The sequence below is a fragment of the Rhipicephalus microplus genome, chromosome 9, assembly GCF_043290135.1.
Source record: "Rhipicephalus microplus isolate Deutch F79 chromosome 9, USDA_Rmic, whole genome shotgun sequence".
Classification (NCBI taxonomy): domain Eukaryota; kingdom Metazoa; phylum Arthropoda; class Arachnida; order Ixodida; family Ixodidae; genus Rhipicephalus; species Rhipicephalus microplus.
Window position 1 is genome coordinate 74,024,642 of NC_134708.1, and position 6,522 is coordinate 74,031,163.

At 45.0% G+C, this 6,522-nt stretch overlaps 1 long non-coding RNA gene across 1 annotated transcript; it reads right to left on the bottom strand.

Annotated features, from left to right (window-relative positions):
- Positions 1-3,094: 3,094 nt before the first annotated feature.
- LOC119163234 (uncharacterized) lies at positions 3,095-6,171 on the bottom strand. Its single transcript, XR_005108679.2, has 3 exons — positions 6,041-6,171; positions 4,406-4,574; positions 3,095-3,283 (listed from the first exon to the last, which is right to left on the bottom strand). It is a non-coding gene; the product is annotated as an uncharacterized LOC119163234 (long non-coding RNA).
- Positions 6,172-6,522: the final 351 nt, after the last annotated feature.

The window sequence follows — 6,522 nt, forward strand, 5'->3', positions numbered from 1 at the left end:
TCACCCAGATTGCGGTTTCTCAAAAGTAATATTGCGGCATGAAAATATTATACCATCAAGGTTTTCTCCGCCAAATGCCCCTGCAGTGTCACCATTGGTTCTGCCTAAACCACCTATCTCTTTTACGATACCTGGAATTACGAAGAAGTCGCTCATTTCTTCTGTTGGCCTCAGACAACTGATCCTATATCACATTTATAGAACGTACAGTGATTCTCTGCACGTGTACACCGACGGATCCACCACGCTAAACACCTCCGCCGCAGCCTTTGTCATCCCAGACATGGATATCGCTCGACAATTCAAAGTGGACCATAAAACCACATCAACTGCCGCAGAGCTTGTCGCTATCCTAGAGGTAATAAGGTTTATTTTCGGAGAGCGACGTCGAGCCTGGATGATTTTCTGCGATGCCAAACCCGCTTTGCAAACCATTAATTGCATCATGAAGCAAGGTCCATATTACAGCTTGGCAATAGAAATCACAGAACTTATTCAGGTTGCTTCAACAAATGGCCATCTTATAACTTTCCAGTGGATTCCCGCTCATTGCGGCGTGATGGGAAACGAAGAGGCAGACGCTCAAGCTAAAAATGCCTTAAGCAGTGCCCTTGAAGTACGCATTGCGTTTTCACGAGCTGACACGAACGCCCTGCTTCGCTGCGTGATGCGCAGCTACACACTTCAGCACAGGACCAAACCGGAACGGCGACACCAGCGACTTCACAAATGGGACCCGGAAATGAGGTTCCACATGCCTCCTAAATTGAAACAGCAACTCACAAGTATGATCCACCGCATTCGTCTTGGTGTAGCGTACACTAGACGTTACGCACATATCATCGGTCGCAGTGACAACGGTCCTAATTCTGAACACTGTGATGTGCCAGAAACACTTGAGCACATATTTTGTGTCTGCCCAGCATATGCACGTGAACGACAAACACTGATTTCTTCTACTGAACAATATCGCAGTAGGTCATTAACTGATGAGACCATGTTGGGCCCTTGGCCAGACACCAACAGTGCAACTGCAGTCACAAGAGCAGTTATTACCTTTTTAGAAACAACTGGACTGTGTGCGCGGCTATAAAATGTGTCTCAGCTAGAAAGAACACTACATACCCACCTCTCTATCTCACCATCGTCATCCATTATTCTTTCTTTTCCCCTTTCCCTTCCCCCAGTGTAGAGTAGCAGGCTAGAGCAAGCTATCGCTCATGCCGACCTCTCTGCCTTTCTGTAAATAAACATACTTCCTTCCTACTTCCTAACTTCAGAACCAATTACGTCATACACGTGATCTTTGCAAAACGAAGCTCGAAGAACATGCTTTTTGTTTGCGGCAACCAAAAACGTTATACGGGTCGCTTGCGCCAGTTACGTGATTAAATTTACCGTCTAGCCAGGCCAATCTGCGGGAAAAGTCATAATGGCCACTCTTCTGTGTTCGTTAGACTGGGCTCAGAGCGCGTGCCTTATCATACTACGGGAACAGTTCGACAGCTGCGTCGTATATAACAGTGGGGTTCTTAGTATATTGTATCACATGGGAGATGTGCCGGGACCGGTGGAAAACGCTGTAAACTGGGAAAACACAGCAGTTCTTCACCGGATACTCGAACACCAGTGGCGACGAAGGGACCAGATATTGATACTTTGGTTCAAGTCCAGTGAACAAGAAGATAGCCAGTAGCCAAGACGTTCGCTGTTGAATCTCGAGGTGAAGCTGATTATGACACTAAAACTATCATCGTCATAAACAGGTATGTGCAACCCCAATTGCGCAAACTTGAAGAAGGCAAAAGCGTACGTTCCAGTCTTTGAAGCTTTGAAACTTTATTCATTGCAACGTTCCATCATTTTGGGATGCTGATAGTCTTCCTACTAGCCACTTCTTTTTAGTGGTAACAATAAGACTATCACCACCAGATAGTCCAAAAAGTGGCTATCATCACGGGTATGTGCCACAGAAATTGGGCAAGTCCCACTTTTCTCCACTTGTCCAAGAAAAATTAATGCAACAGTTAACCCAGAAAATAGTTGCGAGGCGATGGCGGTGAAACAAAAACGCTGAGTGCGTACTACTAGACAATATTCAAGAACGAAACAGGCAAGGTAGCGTGGTTCCAAAGCCTTATGCACCTTAGCAGACGGTGGCCATGAAATCGCGGCGTGCGTATGCAGAAGCAGAAACTGCGCTCGGTCGGCGAGAATGGTGGGTAGAGCTTGGTTGATTTTGTGACGTCATCGCAATGTCAATGTTAAAATGCATGACTTTATGATTACATGACGTCACATGACATCACCGTTTGTTTAAAGGTAGGGGTATTCGGAAGGCGCTGCAGCGTGCTATGCATGAAGCAGGGAGCTTCAGGAACGCTAGAAGAACGGAAGGCGGGACAGTACATTTTATCTAGAAGTTGAAGGATATCCCCTTAACAATTCACTGAAGTGCTGAAGTGAAAGGGGAATTGAATCAACGGTGAAGACAGTTGAAAAGGCTCTTGGATTGATGTCTCTTAGGGAGGACCTAAAACATCGTAATTTTTTTTACGTATCGCCTGTAACTAGGATTCTCTACGCTGCACCATTGCAAAGCTCTCCCACTCCAAGTCTTGCGTGTAGAAAAAGCGCATAAGCCCAGCCGCATCATTTCACGCATGCACCTTACATTTAAGCCGATTGTCGAATTCATTGAGCGACGTATAATACGATTCGTAGGAAAGAGGTGTATAGTGTGTGAGAACGTAAAAGTATTGGCCTTCGAAGTGGTGTCTCGAATGTTGAGTTCTAGCACAGGCGACGAGAATTTCCCGTCCCAACAAGCTGTACATTGTCTCGATGGGTCGAAGTTTACGAGACCAATGTTGCAGAAAGAACAATGTTGCAGACCAATGTTGCAGTACCACCCAAAGCTAAAGTTTTACTGAAGTATAAACCGTTGAGGACGCCAGGATTGCTGCAGCCACTACCGTACGAATACGAGACAGATCTAGGTGCATCAGAAGCAAGCGTCACCAACGATAACAAGAAAAAAACACTCCACAAATCTTTCCATCGCAAAGCAATAGTGAGAGCACATGTGCAACAATTTGCTTAGAACAGCTTTATTTGCGAACCATGATGGAAGATCCAAGAACGGTCAACTTTGGAAGCAGGACTTCTTTGGCCTCTGCAGGACAGCCGAATTGAACAACTTAGGTTCGAGGATGATCATGAGAAGTTCCAGAGACAGTGCAGATATGGGTTAGAAGACTTCATTTACTTTCGAAGAAATGACCTGCAAGAGAACAAAATGGCATGAAAAGCACAGCTCAAGGTAAGTTGTATGTCCTTCACGAAGTAAACCACTCACAAAAGTCGTGACCTGTTTATATAAATAACCTCACCGATTTTCAGGCTACAGCGTCAATAAAAAAAGTGTAATACATGATGGTGTTAGCCTGCCCGCTTCCTTTCAATACTATCTTGAATATATGGCGTAATTTGCTATTAGTTAACGTAACTGTTTGCTATAAGACCAAACCATTATCTCGTTTTTCAATACTTTAGGGCGCCATGTGGTGCGTGCCATATCCAGCGTTTAGGACAGATAGTCCCCAACTATTTTGTTGAGCCCCATTTTAACCCTATATCAGGTACGTTCTGCTACGTCATTTTCTTAAGACTGAATGCGAAGTTTCTACAATTGCTGCATTAACTGCAGAACGTGACAAACGTAAGCAATAACTTTGGCAAGCTGCTTCTATAAAAGAGCAAATGTTACCTTCATCTTGCCTTCATGAGAAATAAACACTTTCATGTTTATTATTGACTAATGGCAAGGGAAACGATACCCTTCGATACAATGAGTTATTTTCGATACTCGCAGTTATGAGTTTTCAAATTTCAAGACCCATTTGTGTAATAAAGTATATTCACAAATATTCGCCTGCGCGTGTCTGATGTCTCTTTGCGGCCGCACCTTAGCACAGTTTAACAAAAGTATGCTAATAATTCCTAATAACAAATTGCTCTCAACTTCGCATTGAAAAACGATATGTATTCCAAGCTTACTGTAATCTTTCCGCAATGCAAAGTCTAACATAGGCTTTAAACTTCATTGCCGAAGGTTTCTGACATCACTTCCTGATCAAATAAAACACCGATTCGTAGTCGTAAAAGAACGCCGCATACAACCTTCGTCAGCTAGCATGTATACTGTTATATTATTTACGAGAAGCCTTTGTTGAAAAGGTGAACAAACGATTATGCTTCTGGTCTCAAGAACCAAACTGCCTTTGATTTTCTTTAGACAGATCGCTTCCTACTAAAGCTACTGACTAGTTTGGCCCTTACATTTGATATGTCTTTATTCTTCTCTGTAGAACCATTCTCGCAATAAGGTTATAACTTTGCTCACCGCAAATGGTAGCTGCAATCCCTTTGGCGCCAGTTTAGCGCCCATAGAAGTAGTGGGGGTAGTAGGCACCATAGTATCCGTAGTGGTACGGGTAGGCGTACGGAAGGATGTACTGTGGTTTCGCAACAGTATAGGAGACAGCGAAAACAGCCAACAGGGCAAGCAGGATCTGCAAAAGGAAATATCGTTTGTTGCTTCTCTGGCTGTTGTATTTCGAGGCATAAGTTCACCTCGTATCGCTCCTGCTGCCTTTCTAACACATTGCTTTAAAAACAGCTTCAAAAGAGATGTCTTTTGTCGTGCCGTGACCACAAGCAAGCGTTCAAAAGAGGACACATATGCTGTGAACTAACGCTTTACTCGGACGACAAGAGCGTCTTCCTACTCCGTCTAACAAGCAAGCTCATTGTCGGTCGTATCTCGGCTTCATGTACCCGTCAAACTGCAATAACCATCAATCTCTTCGGAACCCAATCCGCGGTGTGTCGCTTTGGTACTAGCATACTCCTGTATACTTTAGATGTTGCTAATTGTTCTGCAGCTGTCAAGCAACACCGATAAAAATCACTGAATTTTTTTTGTTGTCATGGAACTCCCATTAGGAGAAGTTCTGAATATTTCCTACTTTCTCCGTCTGAACACGGTTCTGAGGAATGTCCTTGGACTGAAGAATACTTTAAGACGTGGCATCAAGTATCTGACACTTTATCATAATTCTCAACGAAATACCTCCCAAGAGCACGTTAACGCATTTTTTTAACATGGTAAGAATGCAGCCGCATACATGGTATATAACTACGGACTGCTCGCAATACTATGCACCCAGAAGTAGGTGATCTTGCCATGACTAAAGAAATATTGTCGACCCTACGCCTGCTTTACAGTGTGGCAGCTGATTCTGTACATACATAAAAAAAGCTGGCCGCGTATCTGCATGCTGCTGTGCAAATGTCGTCGAAAGACGATAATCTTCTGTCCGCCTTCTTTCATGCATAGCGTTGCATTTTCAGCGCTGCTTAAGAAACTCTGGGGTGTTTAAAACTACATATCCAAGTATTGTCTAGAAAAGGAACACTCCATCAAATACCTATGAATTGATGTTGTGCCTCAGATATGCGCAATATGTGCTTTTTGATTGACAATGGTCAGAACTACGAACGCAGCCACCAGTTCAAGAGGGCTGGGCGTTCAGCAAGGGCCTAATCTTTGGCCGGGTAACTGAATGGTGTGACAGACAGACAGACAGACAGACAGACAGACAGACAGACAGACAGACAGACAGACAGACAGACAGACAGACAGACAGACAGACAGAAAGACAGACAGACAGACAGACAGACAGACAGACAGACAGAAAGACAGACAGACAGACAGACAGACAGACAGACAGACAGACATTTCCGCGTTCAAGTATCCCAAAAAAAGACTGCAGTCTTTAAAGAAACGACTTTCTATCTCTTACTTGGCAACAACAGTATAGGATTCCTAGTCAGATCGCCTGAAGGGACTAAGACTCGTGTTTGCCACCTCAACCAAGGATCACAACCCTAGCAAGGATCACGACCTGACCACTTTCAAACACTTGAGTTCCTGGAAATAACGGTGAAGAGTAAGGAAGCGTTTCCGCATACTGACCAGGATCTTGATCATGGTGGTTGGATTGCCGACGCTGCTGCTCGGAAGGAAGACCTCGAGGGGTGCAGAGATTGTTCCGCGTGTGTGCCTGGTCTACGGAACGTGCCCCGTTATATACGTGTCCGTTCAAGGCAATGTAACTCCTCGCTCCCGCTTCACGTTGTCTCGGCACTAGGATCGCGGTTGTGCAAGGCACACGCTCGTGCACTCAGCCACTCGCATGCGACACGTAAGAAACGGGGGGCGGGGGGGGGGCACACCGCAAGGCCGCAGGAAATAGGTTTCGCTTGCGAACGGTTGATGCTGACTTTCTCGCGTAGGTGCGAATGCATTGCCTGCCCCAGAAGCGGAGAGAAATGCTAATAAACTCGCGTTGACACGCGTCTTCACTCCCGTGCTCTTCCTCCCCCACTGGTTTCCCCCTGCAAGGTGTCGCGTCTCTGGTGTATGGAATCTCGGTGAAAAAAACTGTGAAGTGATGT